The sequence below is a fragment of the Stegostoma tigrinum genome, chromosome 10 (assembly GCF_030684315.1).
Source record: "Stegostoma tigrinum isolate sSteTig4 chromosome 10, sSteTig4.hap1, whole genome shotgun sequence".
NCBI classification, from domain to species: Eukaryota; Metazoa; Chordata; class Chondrichthyes; order Orectolobiformes; family Stegostomatidae; genus Stegostoma; species Stegostoma tigrinum.
Genome location: NC_081363.1, coordinates 64,163,505 through 64,183,861, shown reverse-complemented (window position 1 = coordinate 64,183,861; position 20,357 = coordinate 64,163,505). Strand labels below are relative to the sequence as shown.

The window sequence follows — 20,357 nt, the reverse complement described above, 5'->3', positions numbered from 1 at the left end:
GAGAAATGGGAGATACGTTGCACAGTCTTCATGGATCCAGAGAATTCCTAGTGTGGAAACAGGCATTTGGCCCAACAGGTCCACACCAACCCGGTGAAGAGCATCTCACCCAAAGTCATTTCCCCCTACTCTATCCCTACATTTCCTGTGACTAACCATACCTAGTCTTTGTCACTGAACACTATAGGCAATTTAGCATGGCCAATCCATCTAACTGGCAAATTTTAGACTGGGAGTCTTTGGTGTCAGAGTTGTACCACATGGAAACAGGCCCTTCGGTCCAACTCATCCACGCTGACCAGCTATCTTAAATTAATCTAGTCCCATTCGCCAGCTTTTGGCCCATATTCCTCTCATCCCTGGCTATTCATGTATGCAGTCAGATGTCTTTAAATTGCGCCAGCCTGCACCAGTTCCTCTGGTGGCTCATTCCATACACACACCTCTGCATAAGGAGGTCCTTAGGTCATTTTATATCTTTTCCCTTCTCACTTTAAACCTATGTCCTAGTTTTGGACTGCCCCACCCTAGGAAAAAGGGACTTTGGCTATTCACCCAATCCATGCCTCCAACACTCCAGGGAAAACAGCCACAGCCTATTCAGCCTCTCGTTATAGCTCAAGCCTTCCAACTCCAGCAACATCCTGGTAAATCTTTGCTGCACCGTTTCAAGTTTAACATCTTTCCTATAAGCAAGGAGACCAGAATCGAATGCAGTATTGCAAAAAAAACCTAACCACATTAAAGGAATTATGAACACGCATCCCAAGGTCTTTTTGTTCAACCCATCTGATCAAGGTCCTGTTATACTCAGATAACCTACTTCACCGTCCACTACGCCAATTTTGGCGTCATCTGCAAACTTACTAACCATACTGCCACATGCACAAAGGCATATTGACCATCCCTTGTCAGTTCTTGCTTTTCCAAATTCATTTAAATCCTGTCCCTCAGAATCCCTTCCAGCAACTTCACTGCAGACATCAGGCTCACTTGTCTATAGTTCCCAAGCTTCTCCTTACCAACTTTTTGAAATAAGGTATCAGACGATTTAAGACTAGAGAGAGTGCAGAAGCAGTGAAGTGAGTGAACATTCTGTACTTGACCTTGGGGAGGAAAGTGAGTGTGTTCAGTATATTTCAGAGGGAGTTGGGAATAAGGATATTCAGGGCCTCTGCAAACTAATGCAGAAGGTAGCAAGGTTTCATTGAATAAGGGCAAAGTCTAAGTAACTACAATAGAACCTTGTACGACTATGGATCTGTCTTCCAGAAAGTGGCCTTGATTTGAATTCTAATGAATGCATTTTAAGAAAGTTAAAATCAGGCCCAATACTTTGACTTGAGGATAGGAGCCATTAGAAAAATCTGCAGGAATTTGATAAAGGGAGCTAGCAGCAGCACTGTACTCACCCAGGCATGGACATAGCTTTTTGGCCAGCTTTCTACAGACCAATCCAGTCAGTCCCAAGTCCCCAGTCTAACCTGAACTCTACAATCTTACTCCACTCAAAACACCTTTGTAATTTCCTTTCAGATAAGCTGTCTCCTCTCTTGCAATCTTGTAGACACTACCGTCTGCTCTCCTTTAAAAAACCTTCCTAAAATGCAATGGCCAGAACTGGATACAATATTCTGGTTGCAACCTAACCACTATAATCTGAAACTTGTTGGCAACTTGATTTTATGGTTAGGATTTGTATTATTGCTGAACCAAAGTCACAACAAACTCACTATGAAACAGTATAGTTTCTTTCAATATGAGCCAAATTACTGTGTATAAAGCGGTAAAATCAGTGTCCATGACTCCATGTCATGCTTTTGTCCTTTACTACTTGCTGCCAAAACTGATCTCAAATTTAATTGTTTTAAAAATTTAAATTTCACCAGATTCACAGCTGAATCTCTCTCAAGTTTACTAACACTGAGAATGAGAGATAGCAGCTTAATCACATCAGCATGAAGACACAGTAGGTAGGGAGGGCATTTGTTCAACAAACATTGACTTTTGCAAAAGTCAATGTTGATTCTAAGAAAAGTCTTACACAATTGTAGAATTCAACTTGGGCAGTATTTTTATTTGGAAAATGTTCATCAGTGACTGTATCTCTGCAAAAAAACCCCACAGTGATTTTTTTCAATTGAAAGTGGCATAGCAGTCTTCAAGCAATTCATTATCTGCTGTCCTGATAGCTCAACCACATTGGTTCAAAATCAGATATCTGAAAAATTATGCAAGCGCCAAGGATTACCACCATTAACATAAACAATGCCATACTAAATGACCATTGGCTCCAACAAGGGAACATCTATTCTGCTTTTTCTCTGAGGCATTAGAGGGGAGAATACCCGCATCTGTAACTGAAAAACAGCCTCAAACACAAGTATGAGGCTTGTCACTGTCTTGTGGTGAAGTGCCTAGACAGAACATTTATGATCATTTAATAATTAAACACGATCAGCAGCAGACCCAAGTTTCAGTCTGCCGAAAGCACTAACTGAAATTTTATCACTGACTGCAGACCAGAAACAAAAAAAAACACGCAGTCCTAAAATCTGTACTGCTGGAGTCTAAAACGTCAGGCCACATCGCATCCCAGATATCCAGTCACACAAGAAAACTCAAAATATTGTACCCCAATTCTAAGATGGTTAAAACACTATCAGCAACCCACAAAAGGTAAGTACGCTTTATTTTTAAAATTCATTCATGGGATGTGGGAGCTGCTGGCTAAGCCAGAATTTATTTAACATCCTCAAGTGCCCTATGAGGCACCTTCATGAACACACATTCACAGTTTTCTGGTTGTATAACAGACAGCAGAATACAACAGATGTAACAAATATGGAGCAAACCAATAACTGGAAATCAAAACCCGTTAGGCATTTATTAATTTTTGGTTAATTTATGCATCAAAAGGATTCAAGGAAATAACAGCAGTAGATTAGCTCTCGCTTAGTTTTACCAATAATGAAAGTTACATAAACCTTTGAAGAAATAAGTTAATGCATTAAACATATCATGGTATCAACACACATACTTTATAACTGCATATCCATTCATAATCCCTTAATTGCAACTGTGTTTGATAACAGCTTTTATCCTTGTTCAAAGGAATTTTTTGAGCAATCTTCTCAAGTTTGAGACTTTTGGATTAAAATGCATTTTCATTTTTCATTTCATAATGTATAATGGCAGGGTCGTATCAAAAGGAAACAAACCAGAATTGCTGAAGAAATTCAGCAAGTCCAGCTGCATCTGTGGAAAGAAAGTAAAATTTAATGTTAAGACATCGTAGGAACGGCCAATGGTGGAGAATCTGAGATAACAAGGTGGAGAGCTGGGTGAACACAGCAGGCCAAGCAGCATCAGAGCAACAGGAAAGCTGACGTTTCAGGTCTGGACCCTTCTTCAGAAATGGGGGTGGGGAAGGCAATTCTTAAATAAACAGAGGGAGGGAGGTGGATGGAAGATGGATAAAGGAGATAGGTGGAGAGGTGACAGACAGGTCAAAGTGGTGGGGATGGGGCCAGTATAGGTAGAGAGAGTGTGTCTGCCTGGAGTTAGGGAGGGGGATGGGTCAGTCCAGGAAGGACAGATAGATCAAGGAGGCAGGATGGAGGCTGGTAGGTCGGGGGTGGGGGTGGAGCTTCAGGTTGAAGGACTGGATAGGTGGGAGGAAGGATGGACAGGTTAGGGAGGCAGGACAGAGCTGGGCTGGTGTTGGGAGATTTTGAAGCATGAGGGGTCCACATCGATACCACTGGACTGCAGGGTTCCCAAGCAAAACATGAGGTGCTGTTCCTGCAACCTTCCGGCAGCATTGTTGTGGCACTTCAGGAGGCCTAGGATGGACACGTGGCTGGGAGGTGCAGTCGTTTGTCGCGAACCGAGCGTAGGTGTTCCACAAAGCGGTCTCCAAGCCTCCGCTTGGTTTCCCAGATGTGCAGGAGGCCACAACGGGAACAGTGGATGCAGACATGCAGGTGAACATCTGCTCGATGTGGAAGGTCTTCTTGGGGCCTGGGACAGGGGCGAGGGGAGAGGCATAGGGGCAGGTGTAGTACTTCCTGTGGTGGCAGGGAAAAGTGTTGGGTGTGGTGGGGTTGGTGGGTGTGTGGAACGAACGAGGGACTCACGAAGACAGTGGTCCCTGCGGAAGGCAGATAAGGGTGGGGAGGGAATAACGTCTTTGGTAGCGGGGTCAGATTGCAGATGGCGAAAGTGCCAGAGGATGATGCATTGGACCCTCTTCTGAAACTACACTGGCCCTATCCCCCACCTCTTCCTCTGTTACACTGATGAATGTATCGGTGCTATGCAAGCTGTTATTAAAAAAGGAAAACACTAACAATACAAAGCAAACTCAAAAGCCAGTACTGTGCCATAAAGAAACTGGGTACAAAGTTTGCCAAAAATCATTAGTGGAGAATGAAGCAAAGAGAGAGTATTTTAAAAAAATTGGAATTCACAATGCTCAGTATAGTTCTGTGGAATATCCAAACCTACATACCGGCAAATGCATTTTTAATATCAATTGTGTGCTCTAAAGCCCTGAATGGACAAAATAGTTTTAAAAGTTTAAAAAAATCTTAAGCACCTACAACAGTAGATTGCACAGCATTTCACCCAAGAACCTAAAGCATTTTGCTTTTTCTTTTGCTCAAATACTATCACACTTTCAAAATAAGCTTACATGCATCCAGGCAGGATAATTCAGTACATACGGAAACCAGAGCATGGTTTAGGAGGTGGAGAATGAAAGCTTCTCCTCACTGCAATTAAGGCAGCCTGTAGTTACTGATCCTGCTTGAACAAGGAGACTACTATATTACACAAAAAAAGCGAACTCTGAAGTCAAACCAGAAAATTGTGCAATAGCTTGACAAGATCTGGCAGCAGTTACTGATGTGTCTGACAGCACGAGAAAGACATGCAGTCGATTTGACTGCTGCTAAAAGGCAATTGCTACATATCCAAAAGCGTTCAGGACTGAAACAAGGGTTAAACTTTAATGCAACAAAATGTTTTCCGACAAGTTGTCTCAACTTAGATCCAAAAATACATGCCAACCGGAAATGTTATTTTACTTCAGTGAATCATACGAGTGCACCTGGTTGCTGTGTACAAATCTTACCTATTTATACCTAAATTGTGCACCATAGAAAACCTCGAACACCATAATGAGTTTCTACAAAGCAAACACGAATTTTGCATTCATGGAAGATATGGAATCATGCCATTTGATGCAGAGAACGTAACAAAAATTGTTCAGATTTACTAGAAGGCAAGTTTGACTTAATGCTGAAACTTGCACTGGTTCTTGGTACAGCAACACCTGAAATTTGAATTGACCATCCTGGTTTTCAAATTCCTCCGAAATCTTGCTCTTCCCTATCTATAAATTCCTGCAAACTCTACAATCTTCCTTAAAAATTTTCACCTTTTGCATATCCCTGACTTGCTTTGACCCATTGTTGAGTACTGTAGGCACGGTCACAAGACTCGAGTTCAGAATTTCACTCTACCTCTAATTTCTTTAGAAAAAAAACAACTTCTTAATACAGTTTTAGAATTTATCACTTTGATTAAGTTTCTGGTAACCTGCCACACACTCTCTTTATGTGGCTTGCGGTCAAATTATTTCTGGTAAGATTCCTGCAAGATGCTTTGGGCCATCTTGCTGCATTGAATTCATTATTGATACACCAGCTGTTCTTGCTGTTCAGACAAAAAAGTGGCCTCATAGTTGTCAAAACATAGTAATGCTCATAGCTCTGGTTAACAGATCTCTCCACGGTTACAATGGCTTTCTCATTAATGACCAAGGACTAAATTAAAATACCTGGATTTTCCATTTAATACACAGTTTCAGAACCGAAAAGACAAAACCCCTGTTCTGCCACTAAGTGCTAAGTAGATTTTGCCAGACAAGAGATAAACAGTCCTGCAGCACTACTAACACTGGTATAAACTGTTTAGTGTTATCAGTTTAGAAATTCCAAAACTGTTGGACCAAACTGCTTGTTGTTAAGTAGTTATGCTAAAAAAAATTACTTTGGGCTGAAGAGATGTACTGCAAACAGGCCAATCATCTATACTGGTGTTTAAAGTACACATGAGCTCCTCCCACTGTTGGTATAGGTTTCACCTCCTTTACCCCTAGTACATGTCTAACATCCCACTGAATGAGTTATGTTATCTTCCTCAAATGCTCCATGTTTCATATTCTAACCAAGTCAGGTGCAGAGATTTTTGCCCAAATTCCTTGTTGGATATATTAGTTGCTCTTAGATTTCAAAGCTGGGGTTGACAGTTCCCTTCCACAAGTGAAAACATCTCCATATTGATCTGATCAAAGCCATTCAGACTTTTGAAGCCTTTCATTTGGTCATTTTCTACTTGCCCCAGAATATTTCATCTTTTCTGATGGCACATGCCTTCTTGAAAATCCAGACTTAAGATTTTGTCTTAAGGTTTAGGGTAACAGCTGATCGATAACTTCTTAGCTGGATTTGTACTCATTGAATTGTTGCCATGTTTCCCCAATGAAACAAATTATTCAACAAGTGTAACAGCCTATGAAAATATTCCATCATTAAGTTTCCCCACACAGCACTTTCATATTTGCAAAACTTTCATGCAAATCCAACTTAACACCTACACAAATTAACGCTTCACTTTAATAAAAATTGCTGTTAATAGATTACACAGACATGACTCAAATGCTTAACTCAAGCTGTTGTTTGTTTTTCTCAATTATATATAAATTGTTTCTTACTTCTGGGACAGAATATTCTATTTTGATGCCACAGCAAATGATCAGCCAGCAATTTCTACCTTAAGATGATAATTGGATCAGGTCCAAAAATCAAGCATCATTTACATCATCATCTAGAAAACTCTGCATGATGGGAGAATTATAGTACACTGATTTGCCAACAGTCACCCACATCAACATACAGGACATATTAGCCCAAATCCCACTACTTAATCCAACCTTTCCTCTTCAAAATTTTCAGTTTGCATGCTTTGCACCTCTAATCACTACCCAATATATGTTCCTTGGTCAGTGACAAAATCCTCCCACTGTCACCTGCATCAATTTAGCTACAAACTACAGCAATCATTGCAAAACACTCTGGATTGGTCTTGACTAAAAAAAGTGCAGAATTTTAACCAAACCCAAATCACTGAAAAGTTAGCCTACTGCAGTGACTTAAAGACAGCGAAACCATAGCCTGAATATAAATCTAGGAAATGCCATATATCAAAGTAGTTTGAATAACAGAAATAAGCCAATAGGCATTTCTCAACACTATGAGAAATATTTCAATTAATAGAATTTATGGCTATTACAAATCCCAAAGTAATATCACACTGCACTTGCATGCGCAAACTGTACACAGCATGTTCCACACATTCATGCATGGTTCAAGTGTAACTGACATGTACAATGTCTAAATTTGAAACTGGATAGAGTAGCAGAATAGAGTTTATAGGGGCAAATAGGTTGCAAGGTTCTACAAGCCAAACTGATAAGATTTCAGTGCTAACAGCTGACAGTTCACAAATTAACAGGTACACAGAACACAAGAGTTATTGCAAGCTCAATGTGAACAGATCATCATGTTTTGCTACCACACAAAAGCTGAAATGCTCTTTCAATTAATTTAGAGGTAAACTTGAGCTTTTCTTTTCAGAACAATTTCTTCTTAATAAACCTCACCAATCGCCAAATCTGAAGCAGGATCTCAAGTAGGGAAAGAGTTATGAAGGATGGAACTGTTGGTTGTAGAATGGAACAGAAGGAGTCACACTAAGCATTACAAACTTTTATACCATGGCTCACGATTTAGTGGCAAATTCTAATGCTGGGTTATGCTCCTATCTGTAATCCTGAACAAACTGGAGATACATTTATACATATAATTTCTCACATACTACATTACTTCATTATTGAGCTTCCAAAATGAATTTCACTGTTGTTATGGTTCAGGAGGAAATTCAGTCCATGTCTGCAGTGGCTCTCCAAATGCAGAAAATGCTGTGATACTCTCCCCCTTCCACCATTTAAATAGATATAATCTTTGAATGCCTCAATTGAACCTACTTACACCACACCTCTACATACTGCATTCCAGACCTGAACCACTTGTTGGATAAAACATTTCTTCTCATATCACATTTACTCATTTTGTAAATCACTGCCCTCTTGTTCTTGAGGCAGGAAAAGCAAAAAGGTTCCAAGACAGGTGCTTGGAGAATGCCACTACAAACTTTCCTTCAGCGTGAAACGTAACAGTTAACCATTGTTTCCTATCTTAGTCAATTCTGTTTCAACATATTATTGGCTCCTTTATTCCACAAGCTGTATCTTTCCTCAAGTCAGCTGTGCAAAACAAAAAACTGCAAATACCTTTTGCAAAGCTACGTATGTTGCATCAACAGCATGACCCTCATCAACCCTCTTGCTTGAGCAAGACAGTTAAACATCATTTCCCATGAAGAAATCTAGGCTGGCTCTCCTCCATTAACTTGCAATCACCTATGGGAACATTAATTTTATCCCAAATTATTAAAGTTCTTAGACATTTCCCTCTCACAGAAGTTAAAGTGACTAGTCTGTAACTGTTGGACTTTCCACAAGTTTTTTTTTAAGCAAAAGAATCAATTTGCAATTTTCCAGCCGCCAGCACCACCCCAATTTCCAATAAAATCCGAACCATTATGGCCAGTGCCTCTGCAATTTCCATTCTCACTTCCTTCAGTATCCTCAGATGCATCTGTATAACACCAGGCCAGATAAAAGTTTTGGACAGTTGTTGGTACTATTTCCTTAACAATTCTGCACATGCATATTTCAGAAAGTAGGAAGCTTTTACTGGGCTCAGCCAGGATTAAACTCAAACTCAGGTTGAAAGGGTAACAGTTTACGATGCTAATGCAATCACCTTGTTCCAATGGTGTCACAACTGACTAGGGTACTGTGCTAGAACTCAAATCCCAACAGCTCCAGAACTGATCACAGTCCAGGACTGGCATGTTCCAGTAAGAAAGAAGGAGATTATGATTAAATTCACAAAGTAAAAAAAGGAAGCATACGCAAGGTTTAGAAAGCCAAAAAACAGACAGGGCCCATGAGGAATATAAAGAAAATAGCAAAGAACTCAAGCAGGAAATTAGGGTAGCAAGAAGGGGCCATGAGATGTCCTTGATGACTAGGGTTAAAGAGAATCCCAAGGCATTTTATACAAATATTATAAGCAAGAGGATAACTATGGAGAGAGTAAGACCACATAAGGATTAAAAAAAAAATGATTCTTGGAGCCAGGGGATATGGGCAAGATCCTAAATGAGTAGCCAGTATTTACTAAGGACATGGAGGATAGAGAGATTAGAGTGGGGCATGCTAATATGCTAGGGTATTTTGAGGTCAAGAAGAGCATTAAAGTGGATAGTCCCCAGGGTCCAATGTGATTTACCCCAGGTTACTGATGAGATTGCTGTAGCCTTGATGAAGACCTTTGCATCCTCTCTAGCCACTGGACAAGTCCTGGAGGACTGGCAAGGAATTAAATTTATTCCTCTGTTCAAGAGGGAAACAGAGATGATCCAAGGAAATTATAGATCGGAGTGGTTACAATGGTCAGGAAGCTATTGGGGAGAATTCTTAGGGATAGGATTTACGTGCAATTGGAAAAGCATGGCCTAATTAGGGCCACTCAGCATGGTTTACTAACTTGATTCATTTTTTTGGGGGGTGACGAGGATGATCAATGAGGGTACAGCAGTGGCTGTTTATGTGGATTTGAGTAAGGCTTTCAACAAGGTCCCTCACGGTAGGCTTATGCAAAAGAATAAGATGCATGGTGATATGGCCATTTAGATTCAGAATTGGCTTCCATAGAAGGCAGAGGGTATTGGGGGAAGATTTTTTTTTCTGGCTGGAGGTCCACAACTAGTAGTGTTCTGCAGGGATCTGTACTGGGACCACTGAAGTTTGTGATTTATAAAAGACTTGGATGAGTAACTTTTTCAATGCATTCCAGATTCAAACTTGTTAGAATGCCTCTGCTGTTATGCATTCTACTAACAAGTTTGAATCTGGAATGCATTGTTGAAAAAGTTAGTCCACTACCAAACCCAAATTACTAGGTAGATTCCCTCTCACCATGGATTGCCTGCATTGAACAGTTACAGTGGCACACGATTTAGGCATTGCAGCTCTTGGACTAGTTCTAAATGCAAACAAAGCTTCACTATAAACTGGTATTAATGACTGTCAGCACCATCTGTGCACCTTTTATTTTCAATTGCTCATTTTACGAAAGCAATGTCTCAGCATTTCAAGCTTTCAAAAAAAAAGACCAGTTTTCATAAATTTACCATGAGTATCGATTGCCTTATAACAAACTAACACTTCACTTAGATTTATCATTCTTGCAGTTTAGGTTCCCAAATGGCTACACGACTGAGAAGCAGCAAAACTATTGTGCAAGGTACAGTGAAGATTTACTGAACTGCTCACTACCAAGTTGTTCTACGGTGACAGACTCAATTTTCTGGATTTTGGAAGAACATTCAAGTGGTCTCATTGAAACATACAAGGGGAGATTCTGAGTGATTGTTTCTAGTGATCAGAGAATCTAAAACACAGGGCAGAGTCTTAGGATAACCATGCCAATTATTCAAGACCAAAGAGGTCAAACACAGTCACGGAACTTGGAAATTATCTACTTCAGTGGGTTCCATCATTAAATATGCACGTGGCTAGAATAGACAGATATTTTGGTCCCTCACGAAACCAAAGGATATGGGACTGGACAAGAAAGTAGAGATGAAGTCAAAAGATCAGACATGAAAGAAAGACTGATCTTAACTGAACTGTGTTGTTTTAGGCTGTCTTTGTTAACAAGTCAATCACAGCACTCATTGTCACATGGTTCCTTTTTAAGGAAGGTCAATTCAGAGCAAGCATAAACCTATCGACTATGGCCCTACATAATATCACAAGTTTGCATATCAAACCCAGTACCAAATGCAAAGGCAACAATTTTAGTGTTAACAGTGAAAACCTACAACATTAACAATTACTTGATATGCAGCATTCAGCAGGTCCAGCAACCTGGATTACCGAATAGGCCAATCAGCAAAACCACACCGTATGAAGTGGCTCCATTTCCAATGGATTTGATTTGTCACAAGGCTATCATCTTACATAGATAGAAGTACGCTGGTGATGGCCAACAATGGGCCAAAATCTTATCACTACTTCAGCAAATCAGACATTGACTCCATTCACCCACACATCACAACTTTACAAATCCAAACACATTATGATGTGGTGCTCACTACTTCAAAGCATTCCCAAAATTAAAATCAACTTGTTCAAGTAGAACTAACGTGAGAAACACTATAACGTTTCTCAATGAGATATTCCTTTTCCAAAAACTGCTATGTTACACAGTCTCTGAATGGAACCTAGCATTCATTAGATCAAGGCAACTGACTGAGGTAAGAGATAATTCAACACTACCCAATTAGTATGATTAATATCAAATTCCTACTTTTCATACAAAACCTTACTGGTTGAATAACTGTTTAACAAATTCGGCGCACTCACTGTTCTAAACACGCCCCAGGGCCCCGAAACACTGTTTCCGATTCTGAACTGCTCCCCCCCATCCCCACCGCCCAACGAACTAATATAAAGCCAAACATTTATCTGTTTGTTACTGAATTGCTGCTGCTGTCTCCAACAGGATATGAATGACCTTATCAAATCAAGGATGTTTACAGTAACCAAGTACACCCATGATTGAATTTATTGCTGTCTCGTTTACTAAATAGATTTTAAAAAAGACCATATTCAAAAATTCAGTCTATTCGTGTGTTGAAAGCCCAACAGATGACGAGCGTTCAATGGCACAGTAAACAAAAAGCTAAATCCGAACAAATTCGAAGTCCATGGGTCGAATTTTGCGAGGAGTACCGACCGCGCACACATGGCCACTGTTATTTTTTTAAAGAAGAGCTCCGCGTTTCCGGCAGGATATTCCAATCAGAGCTACCAATAATACAGAAGTCAGGAAAAAGGTAAATCAAACCGACTTGTTCAGATTAGTCAGCTGCACCGTACCCGCTAAAGGTGCACGGCTGCACTCGCAACAGGTGCTGCGGGTTTCTGCACATTGCTATCAGTGTTGGCATGGAACTCGCTGCCGAGCATAGGCCACGGAGTCCAACATAGCTGCAAAGATAGACGGACAATTGGTTACCACATTCTGAATTTTAAATGCCCAGTATCACAGCCACTTTACAGCTGTGAAACGGTAACTACAAGCCTGGATGGCGAAGTGGCAAGTAGGTAGAGTGCTGGGATAGAGCAAGTGCTAAGAGTGCCATGATACCAGTTTTTGTGTGTGTGTGTGAGAGAGAGTGAATGAGAGAGAGAATGTGCAGGTTCACAATTTCTTGAAAGTGGAGTTGCACGTAGATAGGATAGTGAAGGCAGTGTTTAGTATGCTTGCCTTTATTGGTCGGTGCATTGAGTATAGGAGTTGGGAGGTCATGTTGCAGCTGTACAGGACATTGGTTAGGCCACTTTTAGAATATGGCATGTAGTTCTGGTCGCTCTGCTGTAGGAGGGAGGTTGTGAAACTTGAAAGGGTTCAGAAAAGAATTAAGGTTGTTGCCGGGGTTGGAGAGTTTGAGCTATAGGGACAGGCTGAATAGGATTGAGACTATTTTCCCTGAGGGATGACCTTACAGTTTTGTAAAGGCATAAGGGGCATGGATAGGGTAAACAGGCAATCTAATCTGCATGCCACCGTTCCCCCACCCCTCCAATTTAATATCATCCTTTCTATAGCAAGGCAACCAGAACCATGTTTAATACTCCAAAAATGTCCTCACCAACACCCTGTACAACTGCATGATGACATCACAAATCCTATACTCAATATCCCTATTCATCCATTGCTCTCTACTCCTACCAGCCTTACCCTTCACCTTAACAGGAATATAACACCTCTGAACTCTCATTAGTTCAGAGACGAAGGTCAGAGAAGAATGGAGACAGGTAGGCAGCGTGCTTGGGGTGGCGAAGTGGGGGCGGTGGGTGAAGAAAAGGAGACAAGAGCACACAGGGAATGTCGTTGTATGTTTTTTTCATGGTCTAGAACTATTGAACTCCATTTTGAGACCTGAAGGCTACAGGGTCCCCAGATAGAAACGTAGATGCTGTTCTTACACTGAGTTGCTGAGAAGTTGAACTCTCAGGCAGATCAGCCAAACTTGTTAAAATCTTTTGCTGGAACTGAGAATATGAAGGAATCTAACCATTGCCCCTTGAATTTCAGTGATATTACTTTTGAACCCCCTATCAACATCCTGGGGTTTACTGTTGGCCAGAAACTGAACTAGGGCAGCCATTTTTTTAAAGATTACTGCGGTTACAAGAGGATGGAATTTCTGTAGCAAGAACTCATCTATCTCTCCAAAGAACATCCATGATCTACAAAGGTTGAAAGCAAGAGTGTAATGGAACACAGTCCATGTGCCTGGATGAGTGAAACTCCAACACTACAAGTTATTCAACGCCATCCAGAAAAAGCAACCGTTAAGGGGCACCTCTGACAATACCATCAATAGTAGACTCGCCAACTTTAAGGGCATTTAAATGGTCACTGGATAAACATATGGATGATAATGGAATAGCATAGGTTAGACGGGTTTCAGATTGGTTTCACAGTTCGACGCAACATCAAGGGCCGAAGGGCCTGTACTGAGCTATAATGTTCTATTCGTCTTCAAATAGCTGGTACGCTGTGCCACTACAAGTTGCCCAATAGTAATTCACCTCCCTAACACCTTCTAAACCCACAGCCCCAGTTAGAAGAACAAAGGCAAGGGATGCATAGTAGCACCAGCGCATGCAAGTGCCCCCAAGCCATACACAATCCTGACTCAGAACTTTATAATTCTTCCCTCATCATCACTGGGCAAAATCCTGAATCTCCCTTCCCAATAGTACTGTGGATCCACTGACCCTCAGTTGCAGCAGCAGCTTAAGATAGTCCAAATGACCTTCAAGTGCAGTTGGGGTATGAGCAACAAATGCTAGCCTTATTATCAATAACCGTATGCCAATGAACAAGAAATGTTTAATACAGACTCAATACAAGACTCCAAAGGTATTACAGTAGCAGGAAAATACTTATTTATATTGAGTACTTTGCCACATTTTAGGCAACAGCTTTGAATACATGAAGCTGGAAGAAATTTGTTCCAGCTTAGTCCTGATGTGTAACTGTGCTCAATCACAGTCAGTCAGCCACTTGCTCAAATCTGTTATCCTACCAGTTGCACACCACATTTACCAACAAACTTACACAAATTTCAGAAAGAGTACTATACAGCTCAACTGTAACATTATCTTGCAAATCTTTTTCATTTGAAGGGACTGGCAATTAGGTAGTCAGGTCATTTACCAAACTTTGGTAAATAAATGAATTCTATTCAGATGATTTAGGCAACTAGTTTTTATTGCACCTAATGTATGGCTGTCAGACGACTTCAGAAAGGAAAAAAAACAACTAAACCAATTTACACACAACACCAGGTTGTGTTCAATAAACTGATGAAGGGTAATATAACAGAAGCAGCATGTATTGTTGGTGAGAATTCTGGACATATGAAAAATAAAGTATTCTTATCAGCTGTGTATTAACAGCGACACTTACATTTCATTTTCTTTTACGAAAAGAATAGAGCAGTACCCCTTGTGGTTGAAGAGAATCAATTAAAAACAATGCTTTTAACATTCAGAAAATTAGCTCTGTGCTCGTCATTTTCTTCAATTTCCAAATTATCAGGATACCTAATTATTGAGTAGCAGTTTCAACAATGTATTTTCACAGACTCAAATGCAAATTAATCCCACTTATATAAAATCATTCAATATTTCCTCAAATACTTGGCAAATATAAAAAAAATTAATTTGTGAATTCTATACATACTAAAAAACCCAAGCAATCGTGTTAAATGAACCACCGGTGATGAATAAACAGCCACAGTTGCATATTTAAGCTTTTTCAGATGATCAAACATAACTGATTCTGAACAGATTACTTCAACCATAGTTCAATCAACAATTCTGATGGGATTTAAAAAAGCAGACAGGTGCACTCAGTAAAACAAACAATATTTATAGCATTATGGAAGGTTAATGCTTTGTATTCCCAAATCCAATTCCAATCCGTCAAAAGGGGTTGTTTAGAAATATTTTAAATTGACTGATCCATTTATCATATTGCTCAGTTATAAAGCAGAGAAAAAAAAAACAATGTCAGTTCATCACAAATATTCCCACTCTTTCTTACTCAGTGGCAGAACGCGAGCTGAGAGCATTGGTCACAGATGAGGTAACTGCGCTGGATATCTGTGATATATTCTTAGCTCACATCATGCTGGTTTGAACTGAATTCAACGTTTCACATTTTGACTCAAGATACTAACAGGGATAAAAAGTTACTGGAGTCAACAGGAGTGCAGTTTCAGGTTATAATCAGATGCTTTTGAATGGCAGAGTAGGTTGGAGGGACTCAATGGCCTACTGCTGCTCCCAATTCATAATAGCAAAAAAATTTACTGGAAAGTAATCGTTACTTTCTTAGTCATTGCACAGGACCCAAATTTCTTTCATGTTCATCGTCAGCAATCTGAAAGAGCAGTAAGCAAACACATTCAGTAATAAAAATGTGTCATTTAAATTCACTTAAATAAATCAGAAAAACATGCTGCCCTTCACAGAATTCTGGTAACATCCATCTGAAGGAAACCGTACCAAGCTTAAACAATGGATTACTATAAACACTGTGGGCTGGTGGGTGGCATTTAAAGATCAAAGAAAAGAATTTCCATTCTGTGGCATTCACAATTAAGAACTCATTGTTTTAAAAACATACTGAAAAAATATCAAATGTTAATCTAAATATGGATGCCTTTCCATACCTGTGCTCTGTTCTCAGACTGTCCTTTTCTTTCAGTACAGTAGTAAAACTTCTATTTGTTCGACATTATTTTGGAATACCACGCACAAGTTCAGTAATTCACTGACTGTCTTTTCTTTTCAGGCTCAGGAAGGAAGATGGAAGAAAGCTCTCTCAACAACATATCCTCTGGTGTAATAACAGCAGCTTCTCAATTTTTGCATTATTCTGGGCATGCAACAGACTGCAGAAGTTGCTGCCGCTTTCAGTGGAGTAATGATCAATGTGCAATTCTATTGCCATTACCACTCCAAAATCCTGGGACCTTGACAATTCGATCATCAGTTATCGCAAAACAATGAACTGAATTGCAGTAAATAGCTACTACAGACTGAAAAATTCCAATGCATCATACAATGAATCATGTTGTTATGTAGTAATCATTCAAGCATATATATATATATATATAATTAGCAGTTCAGTGACAAAGCCCAAATGCCAATGTACCTGTGTCAACAGAACAATTAATCTACATATAAAAAAAGCTCAATTTGACAGTGAAAATTGGATGGAATTTTGTCTATTTTGTTGCAGTTGTTTTATTTTTTAAAAGTTAATCAGCTACTGATTTGGAATAAAACTGGATGTAAAGAAATATTAGCAAGAAGAATTTGAAACATCTACATTAGTAGAAAATGCCCCAGTAGACTAGAAGATATGCATCATTTACTATTGTGTCAGATTGATCAGGATGATTGTGCAGTTCTTCTATTTGTTAGCTTAAACCTGCAGGGAGAGTCAGATCTGACAGTTTCATATCTATTATTGGAGTTTTGAAATATAGTTAGTCCAACTTGAAAGGCCATTGGTGAATTCATTATATTGGGTCATGGGATTACAGCTGGACTTTTGTAAAAATAAAAATTATTCCATTTTCTCACCTTTTCAGGATAGAAAACAAGGTTCTTACCAGTCACATGCAAAAAGACAAACTTTTCTGTAGTCAAGGCCACTAAATTATAATTACATGATATGCAATCTGGAGCCTCAACAAATAATTCAGAGATATTTGCTCCAAGTCCAAAGTTCATCAAGCCAGTTGGAGAATTTAAACTCAGTTAATTAAGTTAGATATGAGCACACTTCGGTTGTGGCATCCATGAAGCCATCAGGTTGTCTCAAAATCTCATGTGGTTCACTAATGTCTCATCAAGAAAGAAAATCAGATTCTTACCTAGTCTGGCCTACATGCAACTCCAGACTCACTACAGTGTACATGACTCTGACATGTTCTCTGAAATGGCCCAAGTAAGGCACTCAGTTTGGCAACTACAAATTGACAATAAATACCTTAACCACATCATTAGAAGTAAGTAAGTAGAGGTACTGGAAATGCAAGGATGCCAGAACAATGTCTACCGATATCCAAAATCTCACTGGGGTTGTTTGCTTCAAGGATTTTGAAAGTAAACAAAAGCAAACCAAAAGAACCTGTATTTAATATCAATCATTGTTTACCCTCTGGTATTTTCAATGGCTAAACATAACTTCTAAAATTATATCACAAACAACTTGAGGAATTCAAATAACCACAAATCATTTTTACCTTTTAAAAAAAGTACACAAAATACCTCAGAGACAAAAAAACTATCAGAATATACATTTCAAAGGGAACTAAAAATAAAACTATGTAAAAATATAAATAAAGTTAAATAAAATTGTTTATTTCTACAAATGTTTGTTTGTACACAATATTTTGATTATATGACATTTATCTTTTGTCCAGTGTATCTTTTTGAAATTAATGACTTGTATTTTGGTTTTCTAAATGTTATAATTGTCTTGACAAGCTCAATTTTGCTTTGAAAATGAATAGTGCATGATCTCACCTTATATTGAGGATAAAGCAATGTTCCATCAAGTTTAATAAACTCCTGAAATTATATTATTTGGTATTACTGAAACAAAATTAAAACAAATATAATCTGAACACACCTGGAGTATGATTCAGAGTTACTTAAAAAAGACAGACCATCTTGAATTATATCATGCAGCTCAATCTAATTCTGATTGGAGAAAGTGGTTTTATGTTAATTAGTTAAAAATTGGGCAGGGGGCAGAAATTAACTTACATTTTTAAAATATCTCTTCCCTAGACTAAGATCAAAGATTTTTCTATGACTAAACCTGTTCGAGGCTTGTAATATCTACAGCTATTACATACTGGACTCAAAACTAGTATAGTTCCAATACGAAATATGCACATCACAACTGTATCCCACCTTAATGCTGTTATGCACCTAGCATCAACCTCCAGTGCCACTAGCATTTGCTACAGGAGAAGTAATTATGAACACAAATGATCACATTCTCTGCACTTTGGAGATATACATGCAATTTTCAATTGCATGTACCTGTACAAGCTGCATAGAGGAAAATTTACCAACTTGACATGGCTAGTTAATCCAGTACTTTGAAACTGTGTACTGTACAAAGCTTCACACTTTACTAATGCAACTATTTTTTCCTCAGCAGAAAGAAACCACAATCACTATTTTCCATATTACTGATCCAGAATAATAATCAATAAAAAGTTCATATCTGGCAATTGATCAAATTTTCAATTCAAAAGCCAATCCTCTACTGATTTTTGTTTATAATGTTAAAAGTGACCAGTGTAGGGGAAGTCAGGGTTGTGACACATTGTATAACGAACTGACGCAAAAAAAGGCATGTTTCACACCTTAAATAGCTATTGGGTGTAGAGGTCAAATTTCAAAAACATTCACAATCTAAAAAGTATAAACAGGTTGATGCAAACAATCGTACAGAGTACAGCCAGAGCTGCATTTCTACTAGAAATTTCATAACTTTCATTAAAATCAACTTAATATCCTTTCTTGCAGCCAGCCTTTTCAGTTTTCAAGCCCTCTGTACGTGGGCGCATAAACAACTCATCTGTTGGGATAAGGAACACTCCCGACCCAGAAACAAACACAAAACTGTCAGCACACACAATTCGGAATAAATTGACGACGTCTCTAACACAACGACTTTACACCGAAGCCTGTAAACATTTACACAAGTAAATGTAGTGATATTCCAAGTTGTCTGAACAGATTTGCTTTCCGACTGTTGGATAGCATTATTTTCCAGAGAACGACTAGCATTAAATGACTGCCAGCAGACGTATTCTGGCTTGAAGGCTGAGCCGAGACAACGATCAGACTGCGTGGGGAAATTTGTCAACAGTTACTACTGTATTTTGCACAGTACCCCATGTAGTGGGGGAAAAATCATCCTAGGCAAACAACCCCTCAGGCACTGGAAAGTCATTAGCGATAACTCTGAGGCACTAACTGATGGAGACAAATTGATATTTAAAAAAGACAAAAGGGCAAAGATATAAATAAACCCTGACTTCAAAACGAGGAGGCAAACACAAATTTGGAAACTAATTCCTGCCACAGGGAAACACTCTCTATACCGAGTTTCTCTAACAAATGATGACAATCCTGAACACGCTTTAAAAAAAACGAGGAGGACAATTTGCCACCCACACCTTGACCTCTCACTGAGAATTGTCAACTCCCTGGTGTGAAAACAAAAATCCTTCTCCGAATTGACGAGAACGGTTAGCCACTAGGCATGAGAAATAATGGGAACTGTAGATGCTGGAGAATCCGAGATAACGAAGTGTAGAGCTGGATCTCAGCTTTTCTTGACTCACCCGTTGTTTGCAAGCAGGTCAGAAGTTTGTCAGTCTTAGCCTGAGTGATGAGAGTGGACCGGTCAGGGCCAGGTAAGGCAGGACAGCCTCCCTCCCTTAACCAAGATGCTGAAACGCTCCCTTCACACCATCACCAGGTGAGCCACGACATCAAACCGCCACCTCGGAAACAACTTCAAAACTCGCTCTTGCCCTTCCCGCCCAGACACCGACTCCGGCAGCCCTCGTCCGCTCCGGGAAGCTGGGCTGCTCTGGGCTGCCACCGATTCCGAACTGGAGCTGCCGTTGCTGTTGTTGCTGCCGCCGCCGCCCACCCGGTCCCTCGCTGCACATTCCCCGGCTCAACGCCGCCCTCCTCCAACACCACCCGTCCGTCAGTTACCACCTCACTGCGCATGCGCCCCCCCGGCCCAAGTGCGGCCGCCGTCGACTGGCTGCCGCTTCCACACCGCCGCGTAGATTGGTCGCCACTGCCACCGCGCCCGTCGCTGACTGGGCTGTCCTGGACGCTGTCCATTGGTCCCAGCAGAGCAAGCGTGGCTGATTGGCTCTCCCTGCCCCCGCCTGGTTCTGATTGGCCTGTTGGCCAGAGATCCGTGCTGTCAAGCAAACTTCTTGGGTTGAGTCTCCCG

At 39.9% G+C, this 20,357-nt stretch overlaps 1 protein-coding gene across 2 annotated transcripts in view; it reads right to left on the bottom strand.

The window, feature by feature from the left end:
* Positions 1–20,120, bottom strand: part of stxbp6 (syntaxin binding protein 6 (amisyn)) — a 188,411-nt gene extending 168,291 nt beyond the window's left edge. Inside the window, exon 1 of one of the 2 annotated variants that reach the window (XM_059649208.1) lies at positions 19,726–20,120. The gene's annotated coding sequence lies outside the window, so the exon portion shown is untranslated. The remainder of the gene's footprint in view (positions 1–19,725) is intronic. The other variant, XM_048538196.2, reaches the window with a different exon arrangement.
* Between the last annotated feature and the right edge of the window lie 237 nt (positions 20,121–20,357).